At 36.6% G+C, this 18,732-nt stretch overlaps 1 pseudogene across 1 annotated transcript in view; it reads right to left on the minus strand.

The window, feature by feature from the left end:
- Positions 1–18,732, minus strand: part of LOC308236854 — a 170,123-nt pseudogene that overhangs the window by 93,656 nt on the left and 57,735 nt on the right. Inside the window, exons 3-4 of the transcript in view lie at positions 17,707–17,744; positions 14,844–15,546 (exon numbers count right to left, since the gene is read on the minus strand). The product of the transcript in view is annotated as an uncharacterized misc_RNA (transcript). The remainder of the gene's footprint in view (positions 1–14,843; positions 15,547–17,706; positions 17,745–18,732) is intronic.

Raw genomic sequence — 18,732 nt, forward strand, 5'->3', positions numbered from 1 at the left:
CTGGTCCAGTCACCCCTAACTGCCCTCCCCTGCAGGCCTGGGTACCCCCCAACTGCCTTCCCCTGCAGGACTAATTGCCCTCAACTGCCCTCCCTTACAGTCCTGGTCCCTCCCAACTGCCCTCCCCTGCTGGCCCGGTCAACCCTAACTGCCCTTCCTTGCAAGCCTGGTCCCTCCCAACTACCCTCCATTGCAGGCCTGGTACCTCCCAACTGTCCTCCCCTGCTGGCCATCTTGTGGTGGCCATCTTGTGTCCACATGGGGGCAGCCATCTTTGACCACATGGGCGGCCATCTTGTGTGTTGGAGTAATGGTCAATTTGCATATTACTTCTTTATTATATAGGATTCTCTAATTCTCTCCTTTTTAATTTTGAGCTCTTTTATTATAATATCCTTCCAAGCCAATGTGTAAGCTACAGAAACAATCAGTGCTCTTGCTCTGTACCTTGTTCTGGGAAATTCTGTGTAATTGATAAGGTTAGCAGGAGTCTGAGGGAATCATACACATATGATCTTCTTCCTTTGTGGAAGGTTAACCCCACTGAACATTTAGCCAGCAAGTCTCAAACAGAATGGCTAGAGAAACTGCCATGGAAAGGACATCCCATCCTTTCTGATAATGTGCTTTCCTGGTTCATATTGAGCCTCCCAGACTATAAACCCTAATATAAAAGTTAAAATGGACACACATTCTGTTTCCCAGGTTCCTTGCTCCTGAAGAGCAGACATATGGACCAGCTTCAGGTGGCCCAATGCACTTGCCTAGACCTTTTTCAGAACAGAGTGAACTACAGGAGACAGAAGAGTATGAGAAATAAGTTTTCCTCCTGGTGCAGATTGTGACAGAGGGAACACAGTTCAGAACTGGCTGAATCTTGGTCATAGAAGAGGCATTGTTCCCCTCAGTGAGCAACTCCCTGTGTTGTGAATCTGAGCAGCAGTCCTAGAAGCTCATCCTGGAGTCCTTTTCTTCAGGCATGCCCACTGTTCTCTGCATATCTCACACCCATTTCTACTTTCTCTAGACTGGATGTTCTCTCCTGCAGCCAAGAAATGTGATCACTGTAATAATTGACAGCAGAAGTGTTTTCATGTAAAAATTCTCCTAGAAATTATAACCTGGGGTTGAATCACTGATGTAGAGGGTGCAGAGGCAGTGGGGTATAGCTATATTTAAAGGGTAGATGGTTAGAGGCTCATGTAACATAATTGTGAAACAGTTACTACTCCTATTCACCTGAATTGAAATGCCAATGGATGATGATATTTTGATAGAAAAATAGATTGCTAATATAGAGTCTTATGAAGGACTTGAAGAACAACACCATCATAGTGGGTTTAACTCTTCTCAATGAACCAGAGAAATTAAATAAAGAAATATTTAAGATACAAAGGTTTTAATTCTCAGATGACAGCACCGTAAAAAAATCATCAAGCATCAATGATGATTTTCAAAGATTTCTTGTCTCTTTTAGCTGGGAAGCTGACTAAGCCTTGAAAAATTTCGACCCACCTGCTATCATATCTTGGTGTCAAAATCTTATAAGTCTCTTACAAAAAAGTTAAGGCAATGATTAGTGAAGTGTCTTGTTCTTAAAATTAGAAATAAAGCGATTTGGAGAATTTCAAACCCCTACCTCATGGAACCTCCCATATCATGAGTGGTGATTCTTTCAGTTTTTGAGGACAACACTGGCTTCTTTGAGAACCCTGTAAATAACATATCTGAGGAACTATAGTCATCTTAAAAGACTATAATAATTCTCATAGTCATCCACACCCATAACCAGACTTCAGGTCCAGCATGCCGAGAGAAAAAACATTAAGTTTAACTGATGAGGAGAAGGCTCATACATAAAACATATTGGAAGAATGTGCATGGGGAAGAGTCTTGGAGGGAAGAAGAATAATTTATGTCAAGCTGAATTAATACCATGGATCTCACTTTTAGTGAATTTGCCTTAATAAATTCTCAAGCATCTGAAGTTGTTTGCTTAGTTGAAATCTAAAATCAAGGGGCACTAATTTTAAATAAAATTGATTCCAAATGATTTGATTACAGAAATGTTGGAATAGATTTATTACATGTAACCTACTCATTCAGCCCTTATCTCTATCTTCAGCAGACACCCAGAACGCTCTCTTAACTATGTGTGTTAGTTTCTAAGCACTTTCATAACAAAATGCCACACATTGGGTGTCTGAAAACAACAGAAATGAGTTCATCTACAGATATGGATCCCAAAATTCCTCAGTCAATAAGCTGGAAGGGCCATGCTCCCCCTGAAGCCTTGAAGAGAATATCATCTCTCACCTCTTCCAGTTTCTGGAAGTCCCAGGCATCCCTTGGCTTGTACAGCATCACTCTAATCACTTCTGCATGTGTGTCTCTGCTGTGTGTGTGTGTGTGTGTGTGTGTGTGTGTGTAGGGTCTAAATTTCTGAAGTGCAAGAGTCCCTTGGAAGCCCTGGTTGTCCATAATGCTGGAATCAGAATTTGTTGCTCTTTCTTGTTCATATATTTTAGTAGCTTATTAACCTCATCCAATTTATTTCCTGGACAGAAGTAATTTGCTGGTAAAATTCAATGTTACATCTATATTGTTAACCACTCCCCTTGATTCTAGGGTTATATATTCAACAGCCTACCAATATTTCTATATGAATAAACAAAAATATTTTATTTTATACATTTTCATATTAAATATAACATTTAAAGAGTTTTTATAGTCTATTCTATCTGTCCAGAAAAGCTTGTTAAACCAAGAATATTCCCCATCAGTAACTGTACATCACTCTCCTTTGTTCAGGCCATAGGCCTCATTGGTTATCTAGTTCCTGTACCACTCAATATTAAAAATAAATAAATAAATAAATAAATAAATAAATAAATCCTCAGAACTTATATAAAAGCAGCAGCTCTCCTGGCTTATTAATAGCCTGCTGTTTGGTCTTTTTGTTTAGTCTTTTTCCTCTTTTCAATCTATTCTATAGTATACATCTTCATACAGAGTAAAAACTAGTCAGTAAAATAATCTACATGATCTGACTCCATTGGATTTTGACCTCGTGTACAATTCTCCATATTATTCACATCACTGTAGCTTACTGGTAGCTTTGTAAATGCTTGAATACCTCAGGCAGTCTCCATCCACTCCCTGTACTCTCTTCCGGGGCATCTATATCTGGTTCTCTCATTTTCTTCATGTTCTGAATCAAATGCTATTGTCCACTGAAGCATTTCCTGGTGACAATATCTTAATGAATACTGCAAGAGCATTTTCCATCCTTCTTTCTTGATTCATACATTCTTCTAAGCACAAAAACTACATATTCAGTGCATACAATGTGTAGTTGAGCTATGAATTTCTCTTAGCAAGACCTTTTTGTTTAAATATCTAAAACTTGTATTCTGTTACCTACCACGAAGCATACTGTCCATTAGATAGGGTTATGGTATGTGACCAACCATGACAGGGACATAGATGAGTTCAATCAGAGTGTGGCAGTCATGACCTCATTCAGCACATAATGGATTTAACTATGGATGAGTGTCGTCACGCTTAAAATGCCATTAAGTTTTACAGCAGAAGGCAAAAGAAAGTTCTCAAAATATTCCAAAATGATCATTTCAATAATATCTTTAAGGATGACAACACTATTGTAATGAATATATTATGTCTCATGGTTATCACTCAAGAGAAAATAGTACTTGGACTTTAAAATTCTGATATACTTGTTTTAAATATTTTACATTGACTATTCTTAGTTATATATGACACAGTTATTTCAAGCAAGAGGCAAAAATATATGTCTCATGAAGAATATCCTTACATTTTACAATGAAAAATTATGGAATTAGTGGCTTTTGGCTGCATTATGTTAGTAAACAAAAAATGATGACTACAGAGTATTTGTATTCAAAGATTTATACAACTGACTATGGTATCATAAAAATCTAAACTAGTTCATTAGAAATGCACAGCCCCGTTCTCTTTGCAGATATAAATTTTCATTTAATCTAAGAGAGTTCATCATTTTTACATGTTTTATGCCAAAGAAGAACATGATTGCTCTTCAGTGTATAGAGCTAACATGCTGACACCTGAATTCACACATAATGCTTATGTTTTGCTTGTTCATTTTTCTTTGGATAAAAATATTGAGTCCAGGCCTAGGGATATTGGACTAAATTCCTTAAAATCAGAAATGGACTATCCTAGAATGCAAGGTTCTCAGACTTCCAAAGCAGGACTCCCTAATTTATCCATTAAGTTAAACCTACTAGAAATGTAACTCATTTGCCTGAAAGAAAAATAGATTGGTTGAAATATAAGACCAACAGACTCTACTAGAAAAAAAGGATCATGTCTAGAAAACCTTTAACAGTTATCTGGCCCCATTTTCATTGGCCTGTATGGTGATAACAAGCTGTCAAATCTGGTCAGTGTGCCCTAACAGAAGACTTTCTACCAAGTTCCCTCTGCAAATAACTACCATTAAACAATCACTTTGATTATAGGTAAAGATGTATAAAATATATATAACATATAAAATATTAATAATAAGATAATTAGTTATTATAATCTTTACAAAAATTGAACAAAATCATTGTTTGTTGGGACCACCAAAACACACTGTATGGAGAACATAGGAATAGCATATGTGGGTGTCAGGAAATTGGTAGGAGTTGAGAAAAAAGGAACCTCCTGCATTCACAGAGAATGGAATTTGCTAGGACATATTGCAAACATCATCTCATAAAACCCTCAACACAAATCGTAGAAACAAGAAATATCATGTCATTCTACAAATTAGATAAATGAGAATCTGGGCAAATACATTTTCAAGTGTATTTGAGCTCTTCAACCTTCAGCCACACAACACTACTTCTTGTTAAAATATCAATTTACAGCTTATGTGGTTTTTATCTCAAGAAGAGTGAAAGCTTTAGCTTAATTATCAGCACCTTACCGTGGCTCCATTGTCAAAAGAAAATGGGGAATCGCTATGATTTAATTTGGAATAAACACTATTATCATGTACTTCTTCTTCCAGAAAAGAAGAGGACTTATTATTCTACTTCCTAAATAAGTAATTAGTAAGTTCTCATTCTATGTTACCATAGACTTTGGATTAGATTTTTCTCTAATAATTGTGTAGATACCACTGACTTGGATTATACTTCTTTTTTATTTATTTTTATCTTGTTACATTTGACTGTTACCATAAACAGAAATTTTATTTTGTGTATTTTGCCAATGGAATAAGAAATATAAAGTGAAAAATGTATTCTGAGTATTAAGTTCTCCAATGCTTCACTATGGCTGAGAAACCCCTATTGTTTACTCAGTGGTAATTGGCTTAAAGCTTGTAGAGCACTGTGCTAGATGGAGTCCCTCCAGGTTGCTTGTTTCTCGGTAATTAAATAGTAATATTTTAGTTCTGCTACAGTGACATATAGCCATGAATTTTTAAAATGGAAATATTCCTTCATCTATGTTTCCAAAAAATTAAAACCATGTACATATAAGGATTTGAGTCTTGAATAAAAATCACTGGATACTGATAAACTTCTTTGACACTGAATTCTATTTATTTGCATGAATGCCCACCCCAGTTCTGCTACCCTAGCTCTCTGAGCAGACTTGTATTTTAATATATGTACTGGCTCCATTATGTTAAAGCTTCTATTTACTTACATTTATTGTCTCCTGCTTTTGAATACAAGTCCCTTTGGAGTGAAGACTATTTTACATATCTTTGTGTCATTAACATTTAGTCAAATACCTTGTAGTCACATTGTGAGCACTCAAAAACTATGTTACAAGAATGATTAAGTGGATGAATGAATGATTATAATAGTGGGAATTAGCATTTTGTATAAAAACTATGGCCTAGGAAAGCACAGTCATTGATGCTAAGCACAGGGGACATTAAACCACAACTATTATACTAGTGACATGAATTAACTGTGACTTTGGTTTCACTGCTGCTTTCCTTTTGCAACTCAGTCTTACTGGACCCTTGAGCTGCCTTCATTCTTCTTGTAAAGTGGCACCAGGCAAGAGAAATTCTGGAAGTTGTATTCTTCATCACTTACATCTTAGTAAAATGAATGTTCTGAGTCCCCTCTCCTGGTTGCCTACTACAAAGGAGAATCCACTTCTTTTCAGCCTATTTAGTGCCCTGCACTAATCCCAAATCTATGGATTTAAAGGAAAGTTCTACTCACTCCACTCCTAAATGACAGGGTAGGATTTGAATGGTTTAGGTCACAGGGGTGGGCAAACTTTTTGACTGGAGGGCCACAATGGGTTCTTAAACTGGACCGGAGGGCCGGAACAAAAGCATGGATGGAGTGTTTGTGTGAACTAATATAAATTCAAAGTAAAGGAGCGGAGGAAAGAGCAAGAGAACCCTCCGCTCTTTCCGCTCTGCGGGCCAGATAGAACATCCGAACGGGCCGGATCCGGCCCGCGGGCCGTAGTTTGCCCACGGCTGGGAGGATCCTGAACTGTTCTGATAGAGCATCTTCCCCAAGTCTGAATGTTTCATGGGCAGTGACTCAGCACCAGGCAGGCCCAACCGCACTCCTGCAATTTGTCAAACAGCTGTCAGACAATTCTCCATACAAAGGCAGATTAAGAATATATTATGCAAATAACATATTAAAATAATCTTATTTTTACTCTTGGCTAGAATTAGGGTTTCTTCTAATCGAGCATGTCTTACCTCTTCCCTTTTTGTACTCAGATAAGATTTCTACTCTGTGTATCTCACATTGATACTTACTGCCTCTTCCCCTTAAGGGTTTCTTTAGTTAGCCATTTGCTGTAATTTGAGTAATATTATATTATAAATCCTAGAAAACAATTTTATCATATTTTCTGTTTCTTCCATACACAGAGAAACAAGGTAGAGATTTTGTTAAGAAAGTGGCATCCCAGGGTGAAAATACAGTTCAGATCAATGAGCTCAGCAACACTTTTACATCTTGAAATTGAGTTTCCTACAGAGTAGTTTTCCATCAGTTTTGTGCATCAGCATTAAGCTCCTTGAAAATTTCTGCAGTGTTTCAAACTCTGATAAAGAAGTTTTATCATCTGGGGAACTAAGTCACTCACTGGTCATATTTGGAAAACAAATCAAGCCATGAACAGACATGCAAGAAATTACCCAGCCCTAGCCAGTTTGGCTCAGTGGATAAAGCATTGGCCTGTGGACCAAAACGTCCAGGGTTCCATTCTGGTCAAGGGCACATACCTAGGTTGCAGGCTCCTCCCCAGCCTGGGCCCTGGTCAGGGCATGTGCAGGAGGCAACCAATCTATGTGTTGCCTCACATCGATGTTTCTCTCTGTCTTTCACTTTGTCTTCCACTCTCCCTAAAAATAAATGGAAATATATCCTTGCTTGAGAATTAACAAAACAAAACAAAAAAAGAAATTACCCATTGTGGGTAATTTCTGAGGGCTGAGCATGTACTTAAATTCATAATGGTCACATACTTTAAATATTTTATATTGTATATATAATATTTACTGTCTATTTTTAAATAAAATCTTAGCTTTAAAATTATATTACATGCAAGTCACTGCACTAATTGCTTCATATATTTGGCAGGGTATTGTGTGTGTGTGTGTATGTGTGTGTGTGTGTGTGTATGTGTGTGTGTTTGTCCATATGCACACATGTGAAGTTTATCAGCAAAGGCTCAATCTTGTAGAATTACTACATGGAATACAATTTAGCAATTCCTGGTGGAGGGAACCATAGAGACACTTTCATCATGGGAAATACAAGAGATGTGATGAAAAAAGATGATCATAATGGGATAACAGGGGAACTCTTCCTTCTACTCAATACAGCAAGGAGAGACATGGAAAAGTGGGCAAGGGGTGGGGACCAAAAGACAAAGAGAACAAGTAACTAACAAGGACTCACAGGAGGTAACAGAGGAAAGACAGATTCCAAATAGCCTACCATGAAAGATTTACAATCGCTGAGACCCAGAGCCAAAAGTGAGAAGACAAAACCAATAGAAGGTCTCCTAATGCCAATAAAGAATCCATGCATTGACCCTCTGGTTGACTCAGTACACTTTGGAAGAAATTATTGAAACCTAATACTAGTATAAACTGCGTGCATTCTATCTTACTCCACATGTGTGCTTGCTAGTAAAATTGTTAAATAAGTAATAGACAGGGCCTCTCTCTCCTGAGAAATCAGCATAAAAGCGATGCAAAAATCATCTCATTCCCCACTGCTGACAATATAAAGAACTGAGCTTTTCATTACACAGATGAGAAAATTGAAGCTGTTAATTAGAACAGGAAATTGAACTCAACTCTCTCTGGTTCAAAGACATGCCTTTCAAAAGTGATATTTTCTGTTTAATTTTTGACTATGCATGTATTATCCTTCACTACACTGCGCTTTATGAAAACAGGAATTGTGCCTATGTATTAGCTTTATGGGACTAAAATAAATGAACACAGACTTAGTGGCTTAAAACAAGAGAGTATTGTTCTCTAGTAATTCTTGAGGCCAGGAGTATAAAATCAAGGTATCAGCAGGGCCCTGTCCCTCCAGGGGAGGGTCCTTCCTTGGCTTTTCCAGCTCTTGCTGACCGGAGGAACCTTGGTATGGGCGTGTGATTCCCGTTTCTACTTCTTTCTCCGTATTGCCTCGTCACCCATCTGTCTGCCTTCTCTCTTCTTTCTGTGCAGCTCTCCCCTTGTCTTCCCCTTATGCAGTCACTATGCTCTGCCAATCCTGGATGGCTTCACCTAGAGATACTTCCTTTAGTTACATCTTCAAAGACCTTTTCCAGATATGGTTCCACACATAGATTCCAGGAGTTAGAAAGCGGATGTATATTTCTGGGGTGCCACCTTTCAGGCTATGATGCACTCACTGGGTAGTATGGGCACAGATGGAAGGGACCATTACAAACTCTCACATTGTCACTGAAATGGTAACACACTAGAGGCCTGGTGAACAAATTTGTGCACGGGGTGGGGGGTCCTTCAGCTCGGCCTGCACCCCCTCTCAATCCAGGACCCCTTGGGGCAGTCAGACATCCCTTTCGTAATCCAGGACCGCTGCCTCCTAACTGCTCTCCTGCCTGCCTGCCTGATTGCCTCTAACCACTCTGCCTGCCTGCCTGATCACCCCTAACCACTCTGCCTTGGCCTCCGCCACCACAGCTTCATCCAGAAGGATCTCCAGAATGATATCCGGAAGGTCGTTTGGCTGTCCAGTCTAATTAGCATATTACTCTTTTATTATTATAGATGACAAATTGCTACTTCATCACATTGGTGTCAGATTATTGGCTTGGTAGAGTTGTACCTTCACTATAACTCCTATATATTTTTACACCAATATGTAGGAGTTATAGTGACTTGATATATATTTTTATATAGTTACTATGATGAAGTGTATCAGAATAACTACATCAAGATGGAGAAAACAGGTGGTTGTGGAGAATTGGTTTTTACTTAATTTAATGTCGATCACCCTGAAATTGTTTGCTTTGTAGAAACTATAAAACTTTTTATAATACTAAAAAGATGCTTATTACAATAGTGACATGATTATCATTAGTGATGATCAGTATTATTAACATCATAATTAGTTCTTTAATCTTTATGTGTGAAGGAATCTACAAGCATAGTGCCCAATACTTCACCACAGTAATGTTGCCAGGTAGGTCTTTTCCAATTTCCCTTAAAATTAAGTTGGGGTTCATGTGACTTATTTCTGCCAATGAAATCTGAAACATAAGCTACCTTAAAATGTAACCTTGAAAGCAGCCTTGTACTCACTACTCCTAGCTTCCTTTCTCCTTCCCCAGTGACTTCACAATTATGACTTCCTTATTGCATCACTACTTTATGGGAAGAGACACTATTGTTAGACTTCTAGAAGAGCCAAGGATGGTGTTTTGTATTCCTCTGTTTGTGGCATGCATGCCAGATACATTTTGTTGTTGTTGTTGTAAGCTACTAAGATATTGGGACTTCTTTATTACTATATATAATATCACTTATGTTGATTAAAGAAAATACTTCAATAGAAAACTGCTTGAAAGTATATAGGAGTAACTCACAATAGACCACTGATCCAAAGTAGGTCTAGCCTATATTAACATCTCTCATTCCCATTTAGAAAGCTTTATAATTTGTATTTTTAATTGATTATGTTTCCCCTTCCTTGTCCATGAGGATTAAAATCCATGAGGGCTAGATGCATTCTCATCTTGTTTACCAGTATATTCCCAACACTTAAAAAAATTCATTTATTAAAGCCACCATATGCCTTCATCATGTAAGGGGAAAAAAAGCTCGAATACCAGTTTGCAGGGGTAATAAAACATACCTCTGGGAAGAACTATAGATTAACCACATTGAATTTTAAAATGCAGAAGGGCTGCAAAGTGCTGAATCTTTAATCAAAATATGCTTCTTGCAAAGGTTTGCTCTTATTAACACCAATGGGGAAATAAAATATTAACTCCTGCCAGAGAAGTGAATTATTGTGATCACAATTCAAAGGAAATGAAAACCAGGCAATACCAGTTGCACAAGCATAGGAAAAATTACTCGGGTGAATTCCAAGAATATCTGGAGGCATACAGGCATTCGGATCCTTAAAAGAAACGTGTGATGCAAACATTAAATGTTAAGACCTGCCGTGGATTCAGACCATGACAGACAAGAGTTTTCACATGTGATTTAGTCCTATTAATTACTACCTAAAATAAAGCCTTCTCCTTTTTTCTCCTCTGACAAATGAACATTTATCCTACTTTTTACATAGTCTTTCAATTAATGCTCATTATTGAGTTTTTTTCAGTGTGCAGTTAGTTTCTTTTTTTCACTGTAATGTCACATAAAATTACAAAGTTACCAATATTGATAATCCTTCAATATTTTAAATTTATCATTAACTCTCAATAGAAAGGGTTATGTTATGCTTTTGAAAGCTTCTCAAGACCTAAATTCAATATATACATATCAGACAAGATACGGAAATGTGGCTTCAATATATTTTCAAATTCCTTTTAAAAATAAATTTATCCAGTGATCCTCAATATCTGCCTCTGGGTCCCAAAATAAAAGTTTTAATAGTTATCAAGATAATAACATCTACAGAAAATATATAATATGTACAAAAAGGTACACATCAAAATTATTTTTATTGAATTTAATCTGTATATTTTAAGTCTATCAGTCTCCAAATTCTATAATGAAACTGCCATGCATCCAATTGCTCAGAAAAGAGCTCCAGTCATTCTGAATTACTTTCATTCTTCATCCACATATGCAATGCACCAATAATCACAGTTGCCTTTATTTACAAAATACAACCCTAACCACTTCTCACCATATACACTTTTCCCCACTATTCAACACCAACATGAATTTTTATTTCTCCAATAAAAGCACTCTGCTAATTGGTCTCCCCTCTTCCCCAATCACATTACAATCCACTCTCCACATACCAGAATAGGCAGCATGGTCTTCAAAATAAAACCTTAAAAGCACCTAAGATCATTTCACTCCTATGTTAAAATATTTCAATAAATGGTTTCCAAAGTTATAATAAAATTCACATTTTATAATGACCCTACAGGACTCAACATAATCTGTTGACTGCTTGTCTCTCCAGCCTCACTTCTTATTATTCTCCCATTTCAATCAAGATGCTCTCACCAGCTGTGTGTTTTCCTTCTGTTCCAGAATGACAGCCCCTTTGCAGCCTACATCCCTTCAGCAAGGGCTGGTCCCTGGGGCTCTGCATGGTTCCAGGATTATGTGTATCTGATCTCAAAGGCCATGTCTTCACCAGAGTTTCATCTGATTGCCATAACTAAAGGAGCAGTAATGTCACCCTTCATAGGGATTCATATGAAAGCCACTCCTGCAATCTGAAAGGATGATATTTTTGTTTTCATTTTTACTATATATTTTCTCCTCCATGGGGACTTGCATAGTTTACTGTATTTCTCAAGTGTAAAACAACCTGCGTGTCGTCAATATTTAACAGTTGTCTATTGAATGAATGAATTTGCTAATGGAAGTATCTTAAATGCTAATGAACTTCTCTATGATTAGTAAACACATAAGCTGACATTATTATTCTTGTGAAAATTGATTCAAACGAATAGGCAGATTTTGTGCCAATCCAGGCAGATCTCTATTCTACGCACATGGATGAGTTCAGTATTCAGGAAACAGACTAAATGGATAATCAGTATGTGTAGAATTGCCTTAACTTGACTTTAGTCTTAGAACACATTGTTTTTGTCTTGTAATTTATTGTGATTTATTATCCTATTTTATGTCTTCTTCACAAGTCAAAACTATGTCACAAAACTATGTCAAAACCAATGATGACATGTTACTAATAACCAAAGCCTCTACCTCTTTATTTTTTATTTAAAAAAAAAAAAACAGACTTCTGTGTTTTTTTTAAATATATTTTTATTGATTTCAGAGAGGAAGGGAAAGGGAGAAAGAGATAGAAAAATCAGTGATGAGAGAGCATCATTGATCTGCTGCCTCCTGCACGCCCCACACTGGGGATCGAGCCCACATACCCTGACGGAATCAAACAGTGACATCCTGATTCATAGTTCAATGTTCAACCACTGAGCCACACCAGCCAGACAGACTGTCTGTTTTTAACAGAAATCAGAAAGAAACAATTGATATAAATAGGTCACATCTTAAAAGTTGAAAGGAAAGGGTATTAATGCTTCCTTGAGGCACACTCATTTCCTGAATGGGAGGTTAAGGAAGTAGGGGCTCCCCATCTGTGCTGCTTCACAGTTCTGAGCAACAATAAGGAAACATATAAAAGGGAATGAAATGTGTCTGTCAATCCCATGAGGATTTATCTTCATATCAGAAAACAATAAAAGCTCCACATGACACTCTCAGAGAAACCCAACACTATCATCTGTGTCTCTATTGTCTACTAACAAGGATGAACGTTAATATCTGACCTTGAACTATAGAGTTTGCCATTTTAATTTCCTCCTTTGGAAAGTCTACTGATAGTTAGGCATCAGAAATGACAATGACTTTAATCAGTCAGACATATACTCAGAAAAAAATCCACTATCCATATAGAAAGGGAAGAAAAATAAGGAGGAGAAGAGGGCAAAGAAACAGAGCATAAATTCAAAGGAAGAAATAGAAATCCAAAGAAAAAAGAAGGCTATGATGAATCAGGGTTAGTCTTGTGATAAGTAAAATTAGATCATTAAGTATATAAGCACATTCTCACCTTCAAATTAAAGAATTATTTGAAGATGTGGATTCAAAGAGCTACATAAATATCATTCAGTATTACTGATTCAACAACAATTTACTAAACACTCTGATATTCATTCTTCTAGATTCTGGGGACACCAGGGTGAACAGACTTGGGACAAGTTCCTGCTTGGATAGAACTTATACTACATTGGGATGAGACAGATAAAAACAAACAAAATAATTCCTGATAATAAATCTTCAGGGAAAATATTATATACAAGCTGCTACAGTTGATAATAACAGTGATTTCTGTAGTTTGGCTGAGTACTGCTTTTGTTAATCAACAATCCTATCAGTGTTTAATACTTCAAGCAAACATAATGGTAATAATAATAATAATATGTGAACAACCTGAACAAATTATCATTAGCAGCAATATGACAGATATTCAACCAAACAGTCTATGAAAGTTGATCCTAAACTATGGCCATAAAATACATCTTCTATTTTATTTTATTTTTTGTGCGTGTGTGTACGCATTTAGTTTTATTGTAAGAAAGCAACTTGTACACTTTTAACAGTTACAACTGAGCATCATCTCTCCTTTCCAGTGAAACAAAAAGAAATTTTAAAATAAACAAGAACAGAAATTACAACAGAGAAATGTCGATGCTGAATAAAATCCCACAGGTTCTGCTGATTCTTCCACCCAGTGGCAGGCTCACTCATCATTAGAGAGACTCTTATGTTAAGAGTGTCATCTTAGACTGCAAGGATGTCCATTAGACATCACAATTAAACATGCCAAAGGAGGAGCCATGTTGTCAAAATGCCCACTTAACCCATGCAAACATCTCAAATACAGCCTTTGCTAACCTTCTATACCCCCCTTTCTAAAGTTTTTTTTTTCTTTTTGAAACAAGAGAAAGTAGGCAGATACATGTGATAAATTCTAACTGTCCATATTCACATAGAGACACAGTATAATCACTGAGCCCAATATACAGAGAAACGAGGGAAAAAGCTAGACTTCTATGCACTCCTACACAGAGGCCTAGCAACCTCCAGCTCCCAGCTAAGGGAGCAGGCTTTTCTTTTTCCCCACAGAACACAGTGGTGTTGACTCCATAAAGTTTTTCTTGAGACAGGAATGAATAAAAATGAATTTGGAACAGAAAGATTCTGCTCTAGGTACACCTCCTCCCCAAATAAGGTGAGAACAATGATGTAAAGGAGAGACCTCAAAAACAGGTGACTGAGTACAAGTGGGAAAAACAAAACAAAAAAAAAGACTGCAACTTGCTCCCAGGGACTGGGGAAAATGTAAAAAGGTTGGAATCTATCAGTGTTCATTAGTCATCTTCTCCTTTTTCCCTCTCATCATCATGTTCATCTTCTTTACCTCCCTCCTCATCCCCTTCTTCATCAGTATCTTCCAACTTTTCCTCCTCTCCTTCTCCTTCTTCTCCTTCTCCTTCTCCTTCTCCTTCTCCTTCTCCTTCTCCTTCTCCTTCTCCTTCTCCTTCTCCTTCTCCTTCTCCTTCTCCTTCTCCTTCTCCTTCTCCTTCTTCACCTTCTCCTTCTCCTTCTCCTTCTCCTTCTCCTGCTTCTGCTTCTTCTTTTTCTTCTCCTTCCTCTTTTTCATTATCCATGTCAGGAGCCAAGTAGTATGTAATGGATTTGGCCAAATCTCATCTTTAATGACTTCTCCTAACTCATCTGCACCTGCATCAGAATGGTCAGTAAGCCAGGTAAAGAAGCTCTCTGATTCCTCATGCTCTCTTCCTGCTGCCTTTGTTCTGTTTTGTTTTTGTTTGTTGGTTTGTTTGTTTGTTTTACTTGAACGTTTCCTCAAATCCTTTCCAGATTTCCATTTGATTTTAATAGACTTTGAAGATAGAGCACCACTCTCATTCCTATGAAATTCTTTAGAGAGAATTTTCTTTTCAAAGGAAGGGTTTTCATCAAAATAAAAATGTATTCTGTAACCTGACTTAATATCTTAAAATTCTGTCCCTTCAACTTTTGTCAAATAATGCAGTGCCGCTTCATCCTCCTCCCCAACAATGCAAACACTTGTGGATGGTTGACAAATGTTATTACCCAAAAATGTGGGATTTTGGCCATCAACTCTGACCTCTTCTGAAAAAATGGTTGGTGGGGTTTGTTATATTTATGTTCTACTTTCAAAATCTCCTCACTGGCTTGTTCATTAAGTCTGTCTATTTAATTTGGTACTTCATCAATATGTTCAATTGCTTCTTGCTGTTCTTTTCCTCATTTGGCAAGTCATGAGGGACTGACTTCCCTGACTAGGGGACAGGGGGCAATTTTGGTTTCTTCACTTGTGGTGGGAGCAAAAGCTGGCATTTGGGGGCCAAGCTGTGAGGAAAGTCAGAGACTCTGACTGAAGGGAAGTAGCTGGGCTAGAAGGCGCTCTGAGAACTGATGTTGTCTTCTATTTTCTAACCACAACACAATTAAGTTAGAAAGTAGCACTCACCTTGAAACTAGAAAAAATTCTCATGTTTTTTGAATTAGTAAATATACTATTAACCCACAGATTAAACAAGCAATTAAAATAGAAATATAAAACTACTTAAAATGAAATAATACTACTCATACTTCCTATCAAAATATAATGGAATTAAACAAAATACAAATATAAAATTGAAAGAATGGGTAAAAATATAAAAGTAGTTCCTTGAAAAATCAAAACAAGTTTTTGATGACAGTATGACTAAGAAGAACAGAGAGAAAGCTCAAATAAAATGAAATTATAAATGAAAATACAGAAATATCTAGAGATGTCACAGAGATAAAACTATGACAATATAGATTGAAAAGTTTTCTGGCAACATTATTTTTAAATAATCTATATGTAGTAAATTACTAGAAAATATATTTTCACACTCACTGAAATAGTAAAAAACATAAATGACCTCAAATTTAAATTAATAAGTCAATCATTTTAACAGAGTCATAATAACTCAAATTATTAAATACCTTGAAGGTACAATAGTAAAGATACTTCAAGCTTCTAGGTTAATCAAATTTAGTTTCATATTGCAGCTTTTCAGGTTTTCCAGATGTGTAAGGTCTTACAAAAAAATTATGCCATTTTTCTGCACCTGTTTTCTGTCCTCAAGGTGTCAATAATGTAAATATATCACAAAATAGCTGCTCAGCCTGTGAAAATATAAGTAAAAACATAATCCAGAATATGCAGTAGCCCCATGATAAACACTATAGTGTTCATACCTCTTCCCTTACTCCCTACTCATAAAACTAATTATATGTAGGAGACCTTTAAAGATATTTCATATATAAAAAGGAAATATACTTTTTATTAGAAATTACTAGGTTTGAATCTGAGATGCCTGTTTTCCATTAATGGGCAAACGCATAATTTAGTTTTCATCTTTGAAACTCACTATGGCCATCTTCAGAAGAACAGCAATAGTTAGCACCTAGAGCTGTCATTAGATAAATGAGATAATAAATATACAGTACTTAGCACATAATAAGTGTTTAAAAATAATGTATAGTTCTATGCAATGGTATTTAGAATGCCAATTCCTACAAGAGACCTAAAGAAAACTTTCAAAATTCAGTCATCAACTTAATCTCAGAAGGAGAGAAAAATCAGTGTTAGGTCATCAGAAAGAATCACCCACTAAAAATAAGGCTGCAAGTTTCACTAGATGGATTGGCCTGGCTTTGGTGACGTTTTTGTTTGTTAGTCTGTTCTAATTAGAAGTAATAACTGATTAAGTGTGCTAATCCTAAATTAGAGATGTATGCAGGGTAATGCAGCACACAGTTCCCTGTTCGCTGAGATCCCCGGTTTAAATTAGGCCAGTAGATTGGATGAGTTGCTTGGGGAATGTCTCAGGTTGGGAAATACATCCTGGTTTACATGTTGGAATCACCACTTCCTACTGTGTGAGCTGCAGAAGCAGCTTTACTTCCCTGAGCCTGTTTCCTGAAATAGAAATGAACTTTTCAGATCATTTTGAGAAAAGAGTGAGCTGGTTTTGTGAACAATTAGTTCAGTGTTTGGAATACTGAGTGATTGGCACAATAGTAAGAAGGTAATATTTTCAAGAGCTTTACAATATGAGAAGTGAAGTTCTTTGCTAAACTGCTACTCATTTTATCAGCAGTTACAAAAGCAGGTATTACCAAGAGAAAAATAAAATGTGACCTCTGTTTCCAGAGCGGGGTATGTTACATACTCTGATCTCCCCACAATCATATCCTCTCACCACTGGAATCACATTACATAAACATTTTGATTTTCAGATGAGTTGCTATGGAAAAAAAGCTTAAATAGGTCCCACAGCCAGGTTAATGACACACCTTCCTATCTCTCCCAGCTGGGTACTAGAAATATTAGGGGAAACACTTTGGAAAGTATATGATTGTCCACTCACTATGCTGTACATGTAATACAAAATAATCCTGATGTAACCTGTAATTCAAAAACATTTTAAATTAAAAATGTAAAAAAAATAACCCTACACACACACAGAAAGAGTATGTGCCCGTCCACCTTTACTTGCCATTATTCTAAACTCCTCCTGTTTTTCCACTATTTCTAATGTTTGTCATTAATGTTCATAGTCCAATTATTCTTTGCATATTCAAAAGCTACTTTGAGGAGAAAATACTATGTATGGAATATTTGCTTCTTATTCTCAATTTCCCTCTGGCTTCCTGTGTCCTCCTTGCCTGGGAAGAGAGGTGTTCCCACTCTTCCAGCTGCAGAAATGATGTTCTCTGTGGGCTAATTCCATGGAGTTGCACTGTTTAATAATACTGTTTACTTCAAGGTGTTTCTTCGAAAAACCTCCTAGGAGTTTCCTGGCAGACTTTGATTACACTGTTATCTACTTAGGAATATAATCACGTTCCTGAAGTTTTACTTAGAGAATATGCATTTAGGTGAGCTCTGAGAAATGAAAACTCATAGCTGTCTCCAGACAACTAATCTGGTTTCCCTTGTCAGTTGTAAAGAGATATTGTTCTATGGTAGGAAGGCCAGTAAAGCCCATTAAGACTAATGACTTCCATCACAGTTGAGATAAAAATTCCTTGCAGTAAAAATGCTTTCAAATAAACACACACACACACACACACACACACACACACACACACACACATTGTAAACACATTGATATTGCACATTGAAGACTCAGAGAAGGTTTCAAACATGTTTAGAAGTTAAACATTTATCCAATTTGGAAAAAATATTTTAAAACTACCATATTGAAGTCTGTAGAAGATGGCATGTAATCTAACCAAATATTTAAACTCACAATAGACATCATTTATTATGGGAGAAGTTAAAGTATTTATTTAAAATATTAGATATATATTTTTAAAGGTCTAAAATATTTTAAATTCCATATGTCATCATATATTGGACATTGTCAAGAACTCTGTATCAACTAGAACAA

Source organism: Plecotus auritus (assembly GCF_963455305.1).
Source record: "Plecotus auritus genome assembly, chromosome: 11".
In the NCBI taxonomy this organism is placed as follows: domain Eukaryota; kingdom Metazoa; phylum Chordata; class Mammalia; order Chiroptera; family Vespertilionidae; genus Plecotus; species Plecotus auritus.